This window comes from Rhinolophus sinicus, chromosome 10 (assembly GCF_057876585.1).
Source record: "Rhinolophus sinicus isolate RSI-liver-muscle chromosome 10, RSI-T2T, whole genome shotgun sequence".
In the NCBI taxonomy this organism is placed as follows: domain Eukaryota; kingdom Metazoa; phylum Chordata; class Mammalia; order Chiroptera; family Rhinolophidae; genus Rhinolophus; species Rhinolophus sinicus.
In genome coordinates, this window is record NC_142510.1 from 6,248,093 (window position 1) to 6,265,322 (window position 17,230).

The window sequence follows — 17,230 nt, forward strand, 5'->3', positions numbered from 1 at the left end:
CAGAAATAACTACTATTCTTATTTGGGTTTCTTTTATTTCAGTATTAACTAAATGAGCATCTACATATGCAAATGTCTATATGAATATCGTTATGTTAACATGACTACAAGCACATATTACAGAAGTATTATACTTCTCATATGGTTTTCACATTTTATTGTAAAAATGTTCTGAACATACAGAGGAACTGAAGAAATTGTATGGTGAACACACATGTATCTACCATGTAGATTCTGCCATAAACATTTCACTTATCACTTCTCCTTCCCTTCCTGTCTCCCCGCTTCTCTTGTTCCATCCATTCCCCATTTCTTTCATCCTCTAGGCCTGGCTTGTTCAACATGTTTTCTGAGCGAGATGACATATTATGGGCCAACCAGACTGGTGAAGGCAAAGATTTTTCTCGATAGAAGCAGGTTGTTGTCCTAACCCTGATCAGGCAATCTGCAAAGGAAAGGTCTCCATCTGTACAATGGGAATAATAATACACGTACCACGTGGGTTATTGTAAGGATTGAAAAAGCTCAGACCTCATTAGAAAAGTGCTTGAAAAACCATCCAAGCACTTAATAAATGCTTATTATTGGTGAGTGTGGTCTGTTTGTGACACAGGAAGGTGAGGCATGTAGAAGAAAGTTAGAGTCGTGCAAGGTCTTCCCAGAATCTGTAGCCCATGTTTTACTGATGGACAGGGTGTGTAATCTGGCGGCAGAAAGGGCAGAACACATATAATGTAGACTGACTAACATTTCCTGTGCTCTCTCCTGGGTTTGTTGTGTTGAGGAGGTTCCGGGGGGCAGAGATATGCTCAGTTAGGCATGGAGTAAACCTCATTCAGGGCCACAAATAAAGGGCAGATGCTGGCAATTGGTGTCTCAAACTATTTAGCCAGTTGCCTCTGTTTTCCTAGAACAGACGTTGGAGATGCTTCCTATAAAGGGCCAAATAGTAAATACTTAGCGTTTTTTAGGGTAAACATTCTCTGTTGCTCCTATTCATTGCTGCTGTTAGAGAATGAAATCGGTCATAGACTATATGCAAATGAATGGGATGGCTGTGTTCCAATAAAACTTTATTTACAAAAACAAGCAGGGGGCCAGATTTGGCCTGGGAGCTATAGTTTGGTGGCCCTTGGTGTTGAGTCTTCAGAGACTGATAATACGGTTAGAGCTGCAAAGGGGCAACTGCATTTCTTGTTTCAGAATACTTTCAGGTTTCCTATAGTGATTGGGCTAGAATTAGAGTTGTAATTCTCCTTTCCCTGTATTTTCTGTTTTGGATATATGTTATTGGGAATTGTTTAACTGATTTTATTTGGGGGGGACTCTACAACACCAGGCTGCTGAAAGGGCCCCCGTGGGGAGGTTAAAAACCCAGGCTCTGCAACTGGAAGGGCCTAGAGTCTAATTTCATCTCCACTTGCCAGCTGTATGGCTTTGAGTGGGTTGTAGAACTTTTCTATTCCTCAGTTTCCTTATCTGTAGAATGGGGTAATGATAACACCTCCCCTATAGGAGTGTTGAGAACATTAAAGGCGATAACACACATAAAATGATAAGAGCAGGGCTTCTCAGCCTTGACACTATTGACATTTTGGGCTGGATCATTCTTTGTCTTGGGGAGGAAGGGGCAGGGGGGTGTGTGTCCTGTGCGCTGTAGGATCGTCCTGATCTCCACCTATTAGATACCAATAGCGTCCCTCCCCCCAGTTTTGACAACTAAAATGTCTCTAGACATTTCCAATGGTCCCTGAGGGCCACAGTTGCCCCCAGTTGAGGACAATTAGATCAGAACAATGCCTGGCATTAATAAATATTAATTTTTATTTGCAACTATTGAGAATCTCAAATATTGAGGCTAGTGGTGCAAATTAGTATAGATGCAGGTACCTCTGAAGACAAGCACCAAAATGTGTGCAATAATAATATTAATCAAAGTGACACCGACCAGCACACAGAGTTCTTACTACAGGCCAGAGCAGTTCCAAGCACTTCACCCGTATCAACGTAACCAATCCTTTCATAACCCAGCGAGGCAGCTGCCAGCCTCCCCAGCTCTCCCCAGGACGGCCTCTGCTGTTGACATTGGCTGATACTGTGAAGAGAAAAGCTTGAGCCTGGGGTAGTTTTTGAGAAAGGTTCTGGGCTCTGCAAGATTTTGCAGAAGCTTGCTCCTGCAGCCTGGAAGTGCACAATGCCATAAGGTGGCAGGCCCAATGAAGCCTGGAAAAATCCCTGAGATTTTGACCGCCAGACTTGTCTCCATATTCACTGTGCTCCGTCCATTACCGGCGAGGCCACAATTGATGGGGTAAAGAGGGAAGTCCAGGCACTGGGAAAGTTTGACCAGGAAAGCTCAATTTGGCCAAAGGAAATTCCTTAGCTTCTTGGCCACGTCCCTGACTACTCTCCCCAAACACAGCTTTACTGATTGTTTCTCCTGTACAAAGAGGAGTTTCTAGGAAATCCAGCTTTTCCTACAACCGAAAACAAGAAAGAGAAGCAGCTGGGAATCCGGGGCAGGGAGCTGTGGTGGGTTTGTTGAGACATGAGCCAACGTCAGGGAGAACATACGGAGCCAGATGCTTGCTTCTCTCCTCCTTCAGGATGGCAGAAGGAGGTGCCCAGGCAGTGCCCTGCCTTGGAACCCCCAGGATGCTCCAAGCTTGGACAGCAGCGTCCTTTTTATTTTTACCACAAGGTGGCACTCCGATGCCTAAATTGGAACCTGGGCTGGTTGGCGAGAGGGCTTATTTTGGAAGCACCAACAGAAAGCCACTGCTCTCATCCATATTTGCTTTACATTTCTATGCTAACAAGATGCGGTAATTGTATTCCCCATGTGTAAATATTATTGAGTTTGCCATGGATGCCTCTCTGAATCCGGGACAGACCACTGCCGTTCAGGAAGAGGGGACAGAGGGTCGGGGAGGGGGAGGAACAGAAAAGCTTGCCCACCTTGGTTGCTTCCACTACGAATTCCATCGATTTATGCATTTGGTGTCAGCACGCTGCGATGTGGATTTCTTTGTACTGTGGCCTGTACGGACCCTGTTCTCCGGCCTGGGTTCGGCGGGAGGCTACCCTGCTCTTGGTACTCAGGCCAGGGTGAGGGATTCCAGCAGCAGAGAGGTGATTGCCCAGACTGTGATTCGCCTCCCCTCCTGGCTCCGATCCCTTCATCGACTCCCTTTCCTTCTGATTAATATCTGACACCTTGTTTAATTGAGAGTCCAGTTGCCCTTGAGGTGAGACAGCAAATCTTCACCATTTTACTGAATGAGGGCCACACCCTGTCTCCGCCCAAGGCAACACCCTCCCACCGCCAAGTCCAGCCAGGGATTTTGGGGTCTTTCTGAATCGTAGCAAAGAGGAGGGGCCAGAGGGGCAAGTTTTCCCTTTGAGCCATTCTCCTTTTTATCTGTCACTGATTCAGAGAGCAGAGCTCCTCAGGTGCCAGGCATGCCCAGAGGACTTCCAGTTTCCTTGACTTGCCCCCTGTCCATCCTCTGCTTTCTGAGGAGCCTGGAGGCCTGGCTTGTAGTAAGAGCTTTATGAATATTTGATTGCATGGCTGGTGGATGGGTGGATGGATGAATAATTGAATTCCTCTATTGTTCGCTGAAAGAGTATTGTATGATTTCCTACCAGACAAATAGGTGGAATGTTGACCTTTAGTTAGGAGAATTAAAGATCACCTTTAACAGTTTCCATCTTCAAGAAACTTAAGAGTAAAGTCAAGAACCATGTGATTTCACTGATATGTGGAATATAAAACTGAAAACAACAAAAGAACAAGACAAACAAATGAAGAAACAAAAACTCACAGACACAGACAATAGTTTAGTGGTTACCAGAGGGTAAGTGGGGAGGGAGTGGTAGATGGGGGTAAAGGGGATCAAATATATGGTGATGGAAGGAGAACTGACTCTGGGTGGTGAACACACAATGTGGTATATAGATGATGTATTACAGAATTGTACACCTGGAATCTGTGTAACTTTGCTAACAATTGTCACCCCGATAAAGTTTAATTAAAAAAAAGAAACTTAAGAGTCATATTAAGAATTTAAGATATTCTGATAATTATGAAATGATTGCAAAAACTACCATCTATGGACCACCTGCTATATAGACCATATATATGTGTGTGTGTGTATATATATATATATATATATATATATACACACACACACACACATATATAAATAAATATATAAAGAAAATATTAAAAATATGTTTTATATATATAAATATAAATACATTTATAAATAAATATGTATATATTTGTATATATAAGTATGAATATAAAATATATATGAATATATATCTAATTTATATTTTCTTAATAGAAGTCTGATATTTAATGTAGTGGTTACCACTGTGGTCTTCCCAGTTTTCATTGTTCTCTTTTCTGCTTCCCAATAAAATTCTGATTGTTTTCAGTTATTCCCCATCCCTTACACAGCTGATCCCTCCCTTCCATGGGTGGGTCCTGTTTAGTCTAAGCCATTAATGATGAATCCAACCTTCTTGCCAGTGGCTGGTTCCAGACTCAGTGTTAAGACAAGCAGGGCTCAGCACTCCTCTTAATCCAGGAATGAGTATGTGACCCAAGGTGGTGCAGTCAGTCTAAGGAAGAGTGCCTCCCGCCCACACCCCACCCCCAAACTGGGGGGAAAGCTTGCTTTCTGCTGTGGGATATGTGCAGAGCGGATAGACTTCTCATAACTAGAAGGAACTAACATTAATGCTTTGACTAGGTCCTTACGACATCATTCAGTGGCTGGGTCAACCAGCCCTTCAGCCCACGCAACCTCTGGACTTCTGCTAAATGAGCTATATTAAAAATATCCTTATTGTTTGTTCTAGATAAAGTTAGTATTTTGGCTAGTTTTAGTAATACCACTGCCTTTTTTAACAGATCAAAAAAGAAACTCAAGGGCAGAGAGGTTAAACAACAACAGAATCTGCAATAACAACAACAATATTAAATGACAAAGCCAATTTTGTAACCATGACCTTCGAAGCTCTAGCCCACACTCCAAGCCCTGAATCCAAGCCCACCCATGATGTTGCCTCTCAGTGAATATAATGTAGAAAGTGTTAGGGAGTTGGCCAGGGGTTTGGAGAAGAAAGATGGAAAGAACTTGAAACCAGGGAAGGGAAATTTTGGAGAATATTGGCTGAGGTGCGTTATTTCTACAAAACATGAATGATAGACATGCCATGTGGGAAAAATTGGTTCGGTCCAAACCCAAGTGAAACAAAAGTTATACTATACATTTTGATAAACTCCATAGGACTTGAAATTGGATGTAAATTAAAATCGATGTTTTTGTACATTTTTGGAGGGAACACCCTCCCCCTCTTTTTAATCTTCCTCATCTCTATTTATTGTTCTGTGATCAGGGCATGGGAAGAAATCATTTTCCTATTTAAAACCAAAAGAAAAAGCCCAAATCCCCAATGTCTCATTAGTCAAGAAGGAAAGACAGGCTGACAACTGACGACAACTTGATTTTAGCCTTGCTCCTGCCTCCTGGACTGTGACTTCTTGGATGTTTGCCCAAAGCTGGATTTGCCTGTCGCTTCAAATGTGGCCAAGAAGCTTTGCAAAAGCGCTCTCAGAGAACTTGCTGACCGAGGAATGAATGATGCAGTTGGGGATGAAATTTGCTGAGAGATGTAGAGTGAAACGTCAGAAATACCAAGAAAGTCACTTTCTGGGGAAAAAATTAGCAGTTTTATTCAAGTACTAGGCTCCATTGCATGCTGTCAGACCTTATATTTTTATTTTGAGAAGTTCTAAAATATAGTTTGCATATATATTTCTCCAAGGCAGATATACATATGGCACATGAGAAAGATCCTCAAGATTGTCATTGGGGAAATGCCGATCAAAACAACAATGAAATACAACTTCACAGCTATTAGGATGGCTATAATTTAAAAAATGGAAAATAACATGTGTTAACAAGGCTGTGGAGAAATTGGAACGCTTGCACATTGCTGGTGGGAATGTAAAATAGTGCAGCTGCTATGGAAAACAGTATGGATATTCCTCAAACAATTCAATATAGAGTTACCATATAACGCGGCAATTCTTTTCCTAGGTATATATTCCAAATAATTGAAAACAGGGACTCAAAGAGATAGTTGTTTGCCAATGTTTATTGCAATATTATCCACAATAGACAAAATGTGGAAACCATCAGCAGATGAATGGATAAATAAAATGTATGCATATAAAAAATATTATTCAACCACAAAAAGGAATGAAATTCTGATGCATACTGTAACATGGATAGATCTTGAAAACATGAAGTAGAATAAGCCAATACAAAGGGACAAATATTGTATGATTCCACTTGTATGAATTATCTAGAATATGCAAATTCATAGAGACAGAAAGTAGATCAGAGGTTACCAATGGTTTGGGGAGAAGGGAATAAAGACTTATTGCAAACTCATAGATACAGAGAACAAGCTGATGGTTGCCAGATTGGGGGGGGATTGGGAATTGGGGGACAAAGGTGAAGGGATTAAGTACAAATTGGCAGTTAGGAAATAATCACGGGGATGTAAAGTACAGCATAGGGAGTAGAGTCAATGATACTGTAATAATGATACAGTGTCAGGTGGGTGCAAGACTTATGGGGGGATCACTTTGTAAGTTATATAAATGTCCGTACACTGTGCTGTACATCTGACCTAATATAATATTGAATGTCAACTGTAATGGAAACAATTTTTTAAATAATCAAGAAAAAGAATTATAGCTTATCGGGCACTGAGTTTCTCTCTTTAGGGTGATGGACAGGCTTCAAATAGTGTGATGGTTGCACAACATTGCGAACATCATTAATAAAATTTAAAGAAAATATACAGAAAATGTAAAAGAGAAAATGCAGGGGAAAATCAAGCAACAACAGAATATATAAAATCACTCATGCCCATTGGGTAGAACGAACAAATACTAACATTTTATTATATCTCCCTTAGATATTTAGCAAAATAAATCAAAACGTTGCTGACGATGTCATTCCCTTGTAGCCTATATGATTAATGCCTCTGCCACATCCCTGTGGCCAGCGTCTGAGTCCCCTTGCAGCTCCCGCGGGGAGTTCTGGTGCGTGCTGACCTCCAGCCACCTCAAGAGCAGCATCTTTCAGCTCCAGTGGCAGGGGAGCGATCCAAAAGGGCCCAGAGATGCAATGTCTGGAGGCCAACCCTCAATCAGAGATGCAAGTTAGAAAGTAGGTATTCAGATTCCTGGTCCCTTAGTGAATCAATTCAGAGGCCTGTTCTCTGTGGCTTTTCAGTGGGTCCCCAGTGAGATTCAGCCCCAGGCCCCCCCCCCCCCCCCGGCAGTAACCGTCAGATTAATATGTACTATTGCTTTTCTCCCCTCTCTGTCTTTTTCCCCCCACATCCTCACTATGCTTCCTGCCCGGTAAACTATCGGCGGCCCAACTCCTCGTTTCAGGCTCTGTTTTCAGAAGAATCCAAACTAGGACACCCCCTTTTTCTTATCCCCCTCTTCACTCATCAGAGACAGTTGCTTTTGTGAAGTTGGCATAAAGACTCCTGATCTACATTTTTAAAACTTGTGGCTAATATATCAACAGTAAATACTTTAATGGGTCTTAAATAATTTTGTGAATGGTATCACCGCGTGTGTCTGGTTCTGCCGCTTGCTTTTCTCACTCAATGTGTTTGGAAGATTGCTCGTGTGACGATAGAGATCTGCTTCGTTATTTTTAACTATTGTGTGGAATTTGAGCTACGGTCTGATGGAACCACATTTTTTGGAGGCCACTTCTCACCGTGATAAACATTTGTGCTTTTCCTATGTATTTTGCTGTTACAAACCATGTTTCAGTGAGCACTCTTAGACCTTTGTTTGGTGTTAAAGAAATGTTTCCAGAAGTGGAATTGTTGAATTATTGGATATGCATAAACAATAATTTGTAAAAAAGACATTATTGAAGTGAAATTCATAGAACATAAAATTAACTATTTTAAAGGCAGCAGTTTAGTGGAATTTAGTAAATTTCACAATGCTGTGCAAGCACCACCTCTTTCTAGTTCCAGTACATTTCCATCACTCCAAAATAGAACCCCGTAGTCACTAAGCAGTTTCTCCCCCTTTCCCCTCCCCTCAGACCCTGGCAACCACCATGCTACTTTCTGTCTCTATGGATTTGCCCACTCTGGGTATTTCACATAAATTAAATCATACAATTTATAATCTTTTGTTTCTAGCGTCTTTCACTGTGCGTGTTTTCAAGGTTCATCTGTATTATAGCTTGTATCAGCACTTTATTCCTTTTTATGTTTAAATAATATTCCATTGTACACGTTTTATTTACCCGTTCATCCATTGATGGACACTTGGGCTATTTCTGCCTTTTGGACGATTGTAAATAGAACTACTATGAACATGTGTGTACATGCATTTGTCTGAGTATCTGTTCTCAATTCCTTTGAGTCTATACCATAAGCAATGTAATATATGGGCACATATATATTTAATTAAATTTACTGGGGTAACGTTGTTTAATAACATTATATAAATTTATAATACAACATCTGTATACTCTCTTGTGTGCTCACCATCCAAAGTTAGAAAGTTTGGAATGGCTGAATCAAACACATTTTGTGGTCAACCACATCTTTGTAATCTGGGGACAAACATTGGCAGGATTTATGTCACACCTGAGGCAGTGATCAATTAGTCACTCAAATGAATGTAAGAAAAGTGGCTTAATGGAAGCATACATCAGGCATTTAATAGGTGCCCCAAGACTGAAAATACAGTAGAGATGAACGTCCTGGAGACTAGAGTTGGAAAGTTTAGGGTTAGGGCTAAGCCCTCTGTTATTCGTGGGTCCACAGTTCCTTCCATCTCTCTACAGACCACCTTTCTCTTATTTACTTATGAGGGTGCTAATGGCTGAAAATGGCCCTTTCAGTTTGGATTCTAAGTGACCTTTCAAATCAAGGATCCAACATTGTTGAGTTTATGTGTCTGGTTGAAATTCCAGAGAGAGAGCACATCTGATTGGTCACTGGCCCAGCCAGTGACTTGTCAGGCCTTGCATTAGGTGTCTATTATTGGCAATCATTTATAGCTGAAATGGGGAAAAGGTCAACTGGTATGTATGCTATTTCATCCAGAAGCTGTGCCAGCCTTTCCAAAAGGGTGCTAATCAGGCAGGTCATGAAAGTTGTCTAGTACATTGCAGTAAAAATGATAAAGCAAACCACCTGGAGCCTTTCAACTGAGCCCCAGGATGTCCCAGCAGCAGGGATTTTAGCAGACATTCCAAAGATCTGCTGGAAAAAGAAGGCGACCTCCAACTATGTCTCCAAACTATGCCACGCCTCTGTGCCTCTGCTCAGGCTCTTCCCTCTACCTGGAATGTCCTTCTCCCGTCAGCTTCTCCTGGCTAACTCCTGCTCGTCTTCAAGGCCAAGTTCAGGTGCCATCTCCTCCAAGACGACGTCCCCTTGCCTGCTCTGACAATGTTTGAGCTCTCATGGAATCCTGGCCTCTGTCGTGTCATGATGGTGAAAAAGAGGCTCTGGAATCAGGTTTCCTGGACTTGGCATTTGTAGTGCAATGACCTTCAGCATGTTATTTAACCTCTCTGAGCCTCATCTGTAAAATGGGACTAAAAACAATAGAACCTACCTCCTAGGGGATGTTTTGAGACTTGAATGGAGGTAAAGCATGCAAAGTGCTTGGCACAGCGCTAGAAACACTGTACGTCCTCGATAGAGGTTGACCAGCTATAGCTCTTGCCATAGTACATGAGAAGGATCTGTTTGCATCACTGTGAACATGAGATGCTCAAGGTCAGGGACGTGACCTTGTATTATTTGTCACACTCGGAGGAAAGAGAGCCTGACCCTCTGCCAGACAAGAAAAAAGTGGTAACGTGAGTGCTCAGTGAGGTTTTTCTTTTAGCCCTTTGTTCTTATCCTAGAGTAGTGGTTCTTGCTCAGGTTTTGATCCCCAACATTTCCTTGTCCGTAAAACAGTCAGTCATCCTGTGACCATGTTGTGGTGAGGACTGGATAAGTTGTCTATGAAGCATTTGCCGTGGTGCTTCACGTAGGATCCAGTATTAACCTCCCAGAGACTTACCACCACAAGTAACTTCTGTCAGCGTGAACACTTACTGTGGGCTAGACCACTGAGAACATGGGCTTGGGAGCCAGACTATATGTGTTCGAATCCCATCTACGCTCTTCATTTGGTCTTCATCAAACCCTTTGACTTCTCGGTTAAATATTCACATCTGCAAAACGGGGGTAGTGACGGGACGTGCTTCACAGTGTTGTAGTGAGGACTCAATGAGCTAATGTGGGTACAGCTTCTAGAAGCTTCTTGGCAGCAGCAGAATCCCAACATGTCATTTCTTAACCCTACAACAACTATGCATGATAGATGATGCTACCCCGTTTTACAGAAGAAGAGACTGAGGTAAGAGGGGAACCTGTGATTTGAACTCAGATCCATCTCCCTCTCATCCCTGTGCCCTCTCCCCCACATCACTCTACTAAATGGTTCTCCTTTCCACCTGCAGCTTCTTGCAGAACTCCAGAATATCCCAGCTTCTCTGCTGCCTGGTCTTGTGTCTCATTTGGGCTCCAAATGGCAGCCCAGAGCCCCTGCTTCACTTTCCTCTTTTATTGGTATAGTAGATGATGAGACGGATCCCCTTGCTCTGGCAATTGGCGTTGAAGAGATTTTTCTTGAGTACTGGGATTTGAATTTCTGCCTGTACAGCTGCTGTAAATTGATTTTCCCTCACTTGCCATTTATCACTACTTGGAATGGCTTCTTTTGGAAAGGATTTGTAAGAAATAAATAGATAGACAGACAGACAGACAGGAAGGGCACTTGGAACTGGCCCAGGTTAAAGCTCTACCCACTGGCTCCTTAAACTGCTTACTTGTGGGTCAGGCATCCAGGCGCTTCCCGCAGGAAGCTCTTTGGGCGCAAGCTGCTGTGTTGTTAGAGGTGGCTTTGCAGTGGTGCATTGTGGGACGTGAGCACTGGTGGGGGGGGGTGCAGAGGACAGGCGGAAGCAGCCCCTGTCACTAATCACTTTAAAGCAGACCACTTCCAGCACAGTTGAAAGTAAAGAAAAAGGCTTATGTTGCAAAAGAGGGAGTTTCAGTAGTGCCAACAAACAACGCTACCAACTTTCAGGAGAGCTCTGAGGCTGGTTCTTGCTGCAGAGGGTTTCCATAAAATATTTGTTTAAACAGCAGCGAGGCTGGACCCTGGTGGGTTTATTTACTGGTCATTAGCTGCTTGAAGGAGAACATGGGGAACAATAAACTGAGAAGCTTCAAATTAAAAGTTAGAAATTTTGCCATCGAACATAAAGAAATGGATGTGAGGAAATTTCTAAAACCCCAAGGTAAATTAAACATAAAAATAAAAACAAAATGGATCCTTTTAATCCAAATTCTACTTATAAGCAACCATCTCCAAAGCTTGGCAGACTCTGTTCCCTCTGCTTGGACTACTCTTTGTAGCCACATTTTTGCAAACCTGATCCTATTCGATTTTCTGTCTTGCTGCTGGGGCATCTGTAACATGGCCTCCATACCCTCCGAGGTGGGGAAGGGAGGCTCAAAAATCTCTTAACGGCCTCAACCTGAAAGTGACGTGTGTTTCTCCTGCTCATAGCCTATTGGTCAGAACTAGTCACATGGTCCCATCCGAACTGCAGAGGGAGCTGGGAAATGTACGGGAGGACATGGAATATTTGTGGAGGACTAAGAATTTTACTATACCCCCACGACTAGGTTGAGTGTCTTTCCTATGTGTTTTTAAATGATTCTCTCTCTCTCTCTCTCTGCCTCCCTCCCTCCCTCCCTTGTAATTGCCTATTTACTGGCCCACCCAAGTGTCAAATCTGTAAACTGAGTGAGAGAAAGGATTAGACCTCATTGCATCCCTTGTACCCAGCCCAACACAGCCCATGGTGGGGGGGGGGGGGCACTAAATAGCTGTTAAATACATAAAAAAATAGAAGGAATGAATGACCCTTCCCAGAATATGGCCATTAAAAATTATGTAATTGTTTTTATGTAAGTCTCTCTCCCAGGAGGTTGATCGTTTCATCTGTAGATCAGATGGCCTTTAATCTCTTAGAAATCAATTAGGTTCTTTGATCTGAGGATGTTCAGACAGGAACATTTGGAATCTCCCCTCCTTTAAACTTGTACACGTGTAGATTTAATACTAGGCTCTAGTCAAAGCTTCATGACTTGATTCTAGCTTGCCTATTAATCATAACTTGTTTTAGGGTTTCTTATGATGCATACACAAATCAGGGAGAATAAGCTCATGACTCTTTGTTTCCAAACATGACCAATATTTAAAAAATATTATTACTTATGTAAAAAGTAATATAGGCTTTTAGGGCATGTATTAGTTAGGGTGATGCTAGCTGCTATAACAAAAAGATTCATAAATATCAGTGACTTCTTAAAAAATTTCTAGCCTACATAGCAGTCCAGTTGAAATTATGCTGATGAATCGCCTGTCGGCGTCTCGGCGTCTCATGGCAGCTCACGGGAGCCCAACTCCAGGTAGAGCCGTTGTTCACAATCTTAGCTGTAAAGGGCGCAGTTCACTGGCCCATGTGGGAATCAAACCCGTGACCTCGGTATTAGGAGCACGGAGCTCCAACCACCTGAGCCACTGAGCTGGCCCATTGTGTGTTTAATTTAACCCTGCTTTTCCCCACCCATCTTAGCATGATGTTGTTTGTAAGCATCTCTCCATGTCATTAAAAACTTACAGTAAGAATTATTTAAAATGGCTTGCTCCATATTCTAGTTTGTTACCTTTGAAAAATTTCGGAGCATTTACGTTACTTTGCGTTTTCGTGTCCTTGATTTCTTTCTTCAGGATATGTTCCTAGAGATAGAGTTACTTGGTCAAAGGGAGGAGCGTTGTAAAGAACTTGCTGACAGTTGCCAAATGGAAAAGACAGCCCAGTTACACTCCCTCCATCAATGGGCTGGCGTCATGGCCTCACTGTAGCTTATAAGCATCTAAAACATGTTTGTTAATGCCACAGGCAAAAAGTAGGCTTTTGTTTTAATTTACTTGATTGCCAAAGACTTTGATTTCTTTTCTTTTTTTTAATGCACGCATCTCATGACCTAGAATTTACTATACTGCTGAGTCTCTGACATTTGACCAGCTTTAGCAGTCAGCTTCTAGACATGGTTCTAAGAAACCTAGACCAGGGTTTCTCAACCTCAGCACTAGTAACATTTGACTAGTGACTATATATATATATATATATATATATATATATATATATATATATATATATATATACACACACACATATATATAGCTAGATAGCTAGAGACCTCTATCTCTATATCATATATGTATTTTATTGTCTATATATGAATATATGATGATGCTTTGACCTTTCTCTCTGACTAGGGAGAGACAGCCTCTCCCAGGTGAGCCAGTTCTCAGAGAAGGGACAGATCCCAGCACACCTTCAATATGCAGACTAACCAATCCCAAGCCACACCTCCTCTCTCTGGCCCTCACACCCCAGGAGACAATATTGTTCTGCCTTAACCATCCCAGGGCCAGGGACCTGGCCACTAGAGACCAGCCTGTAGCCCGGAGGCTGCAGGAATGATTCAAAGTAGCCAATCCGAAACTGTTCACCCTGCCTTGCCTTGCTTTTCCCGCAGAACCACACGAAGGCTCTTGGCCTAAGAGCTTCTTCCCTGGCTGCTGCCTCCTGCTCTTCCTCCAATGACCACCCCGATCTTTTCCCCTGCAATCTGGCATCACAGACGATGACCCCCTCTCCAGAACCGTGAGTATAATAAACATTGTTCTTCTACAAGCATTTCCTGTCTCTCTCATGGCGGCCCCTGACTGGCCAGCCATGCACACACAGTTTAAAGAGTTTTAACAACTCACTGTTACCTTTCCTACTGGTTCCCTGTCTCTGTTGAAACCTTGCCTAATATAACAGGTTTGGAATTGATTTCAAAGACGGGCCAAGAGGTTTTGCTGATGGACTGAGTGAAGGGATGTGGGGAAGCCGCTGATCACCGAGTGCCGAAACGATCGGCCCGCACAATTAGCCCTCACACACACCTTTCAACTCGAAAGAGCGAAGGTTCAGTCAAAGTCAGGGCTCGGGCAGCTCACCTTGCTTCCTTCTAAATGATTTCATCACACCTTTGACATTTCCTCTAGGACGCATTCACCTCTTCAGACCCTGTTTACTGATCATTCCTTACAGGGCTGGTATGTTTTCCTTGCCATGATTACTTGGCAGCATTTTAAGGGAGAACCTGCTGGAATCTGCTGGAACTCTACGACGTACAAGTGAGTGTTTTCAGTGCCAATGGCTCCAGCCTCTCAGTATCTCTAGAGGAGGTTTTTTGTTCTTTTCCCTGTGGTCCATCATCTTCCTCTTGTGCATAAAGGGTTCGGGAAGGGAGCGGGCGGGCTTGGAGCTGCCTTCTTCTGGAAGGCCCCCGATGAGGGGAGACTGATGGTTCTAAACCAGAATTTCCACATGGGTGGCAGGATCACGGTGATATCGGAAGTCTTTTCAAAGGAGTCTGGCAGCCGGAGCGCGTTGATCTCAGGGGAGAGGACCGTTCCTTGTGGAGGATTCGTGGGGAGATTGCTAACCGCAGAGCCTCCTGGAAATTTCTAGGTGCAATTGAAAATCCCTGCTCTGTGTGGGCAAAGAGGCATCCCAGGAGTGGAAAACTGGGGCAGATGCCCCCACTGGGGCCCGGGAGGGGGTTTGCAGTTTCAGATTCTTTTGAATAGGAGAGCGACTCTAGGCTTCAAGCACAAAAAGTTTTAAAAAAGAAGGCAAGCTCATTGATAGTCAGTCAGTTCATGACCCTCTTTCTCCTTTCTCATCCTGAAGCAAAGAAGGGGGAAGTTTCACTGTGGCTCTTGGCTCTGTTCAAGCTTTCCTTGAAAGTCACAAAAGAGCCCTCCCCCATTGTAAAAGCCATAAATACTCATTATAAAAAAGATCACAGTCCCGATATACAGAAAGAGGAAAGTGAAAAACCTTCCAAAGTCCTGCCACCCAGACATAATCACTGTTAACATTTTGGTAAATATTCTTCTGGTTATTTCTAAATATACATTCACATATTCTCTCTCTCTCTCTCTCTCTCTCTCTCTCTCTCCTTCTCTCTCTCTCTCTCTCTCTCTCTCTCTCTCTCTCTCTCTCTCTCTCACTCTCTCTCTCTCTCTCTCACACACACACACACACACACACACACACTCATACATACCCTCTCACACACACACCCACAATTTCTTATACCCCGACGCACACCACGCAAATGAGATCACTTCCTGCGTGTTCTCTTACACTGTAACCTGCTTTCTTACTCAACATTGTGTCGTGGTCCTCTTTCTGGGTCAACACATTTAGAAATATCTCATCAGTTTTAATGGCTGCTTAAAATTCCACTGTGTGGTTAAAATGTACAACATTTAACCAGCTCCCTATTGGTGGACATTTAGGCTGATTTCAGTGTTTATTGCAGAGGATGTTGCTCTGAAAATCCCTGTGGTTACATCTTGATCACATGTATAATTTATTGCTCATTTAAACATCTCTCTCCCTCTCTTTAAAGCTCTGTACACAATAGTCTTTCAGGGGGTAGAGATGAGAAAATAATGTGGCATTTTCTGAGACTTCTGAATCCTCGAGGAGAGTTCTCAGCATGGAAATGAAACCGAGGAGCCACACCTAAGTCACTGCTGCCCAGACCTCCTCGATTATAGAGGTCACGAGGGACGCATGCTAGTTCCTGGGCAATCTGTCACCTATTGCATCCATCTCCTTGGGGGCTAAAACAGAGGCACCAGGTGAAAGTGGGGACCCAGGGGCAGAGAGAAGCAGGAGGTAGCTGTGGAAACTCACAGAAATCATTGGCTGTATAACTGAGGTGTAGACTGGGTTTAAATATCTGGGAGGGGCACAGGGAGCCAGGAAATTACAATATGGTGAAATAAATGTTGTACAAGTACAAGATGTGTTGGAAGCATCAAAAAGGCTCATCAACCTCTGGAGGTCAGGGAAGGCTTCCTGGAGGAAGTCAAGTAAGTGCTCTAAGCTGTTTCGGAAATGGACAGGTGATGAAAACATGGGAAGGGGGCTCAGGGAGAGCACCCTGGGAAGAGGGCAAAGCTGTTCTAGAGGCCAGGAGGGGAGAAGGTCATGGTCCTTGCCCTCACTGAGCCCCAAATTTAGACAAACAAATAAACAGGTAAGTTCAAAACACAGTACTGAGCGTGATGACAGTGGGAACTGTGCCCCAGACTGGAGAAGTGCTTGGGATCTAATGAAACTTATGCAAACCTCACAGTCTCCTGAAGGGCATTTCTTCCCTCTGGCCCTGGAGGACCAAAAGGAGGTTTCCTGTAGCTCAGAAAATAATACGCTGGTGTTTGCTTCAATGTCCAATATGATTGTCATTCAGGGTCTCCGTTTGCATGTGGCCAGGATAGTAAGCGAAGTGAGTTTTTTTTAAAGATTATTTTAATTATAATACAGCTAACGTGCAATATTATATTAGTCTCAGTTGTAATCATAGTTATTCAACAGTACCCACCCAGCACTGTACAGTGTCATTACCACATTATTGATTTTATTCCCTATGCTAAAGAAAGTGATCACCGTCCTAAGTCCAGCTACCATCTGACACTGTACCACGCGATCACAGTATTACTGATCTTACTGAAAAACTTAAGTGAAGTGATTTGCAATATGGGAGCCAGGACCTGAGTCAGGATTGGTTTGTGATTACTCCTGGGCCTAAGTGAGAAGTGGGACACAGCTTTGTAGCTGTCAACAGAACTGCAATTATGAGAAGGGAACTGAGAGAAAAGGTCATTTTAAGAAACTGCAAATGTTCCTAAGAGTTGGGTTGACAGGAGCTGTATCACTGAAAGATTCTGGGACTTCAGAAATTAATTCCCTCCTTGTGTGGTAGCTCTTGGAATTTCTATCTCTAGCTTTACTTGGGGTAAAAATGTGAATCTGAATGATTGCATATACTGGGCGTGCCAAAAAAATGTACACACATGACTTGCGTTCATCTTTTGTTATCGGTATAGATTAAGTATTATGATTTTCATACAGTTTTTTCCTTTCTTAAAATGCGTATA

General features: G+C 42.9%; 1 pseudogene; it reads left to right on the plus strand.

Moving 5' to 3' along the window:
* LOC109457629 (dnaJ homolog subfamily C member 21-like) overlaps nt 1–17,230 on the plus strand; it is a 43,126-nt pseudogene that overhangs the window by 16,147 nt on the left and 9,749 nt on the right.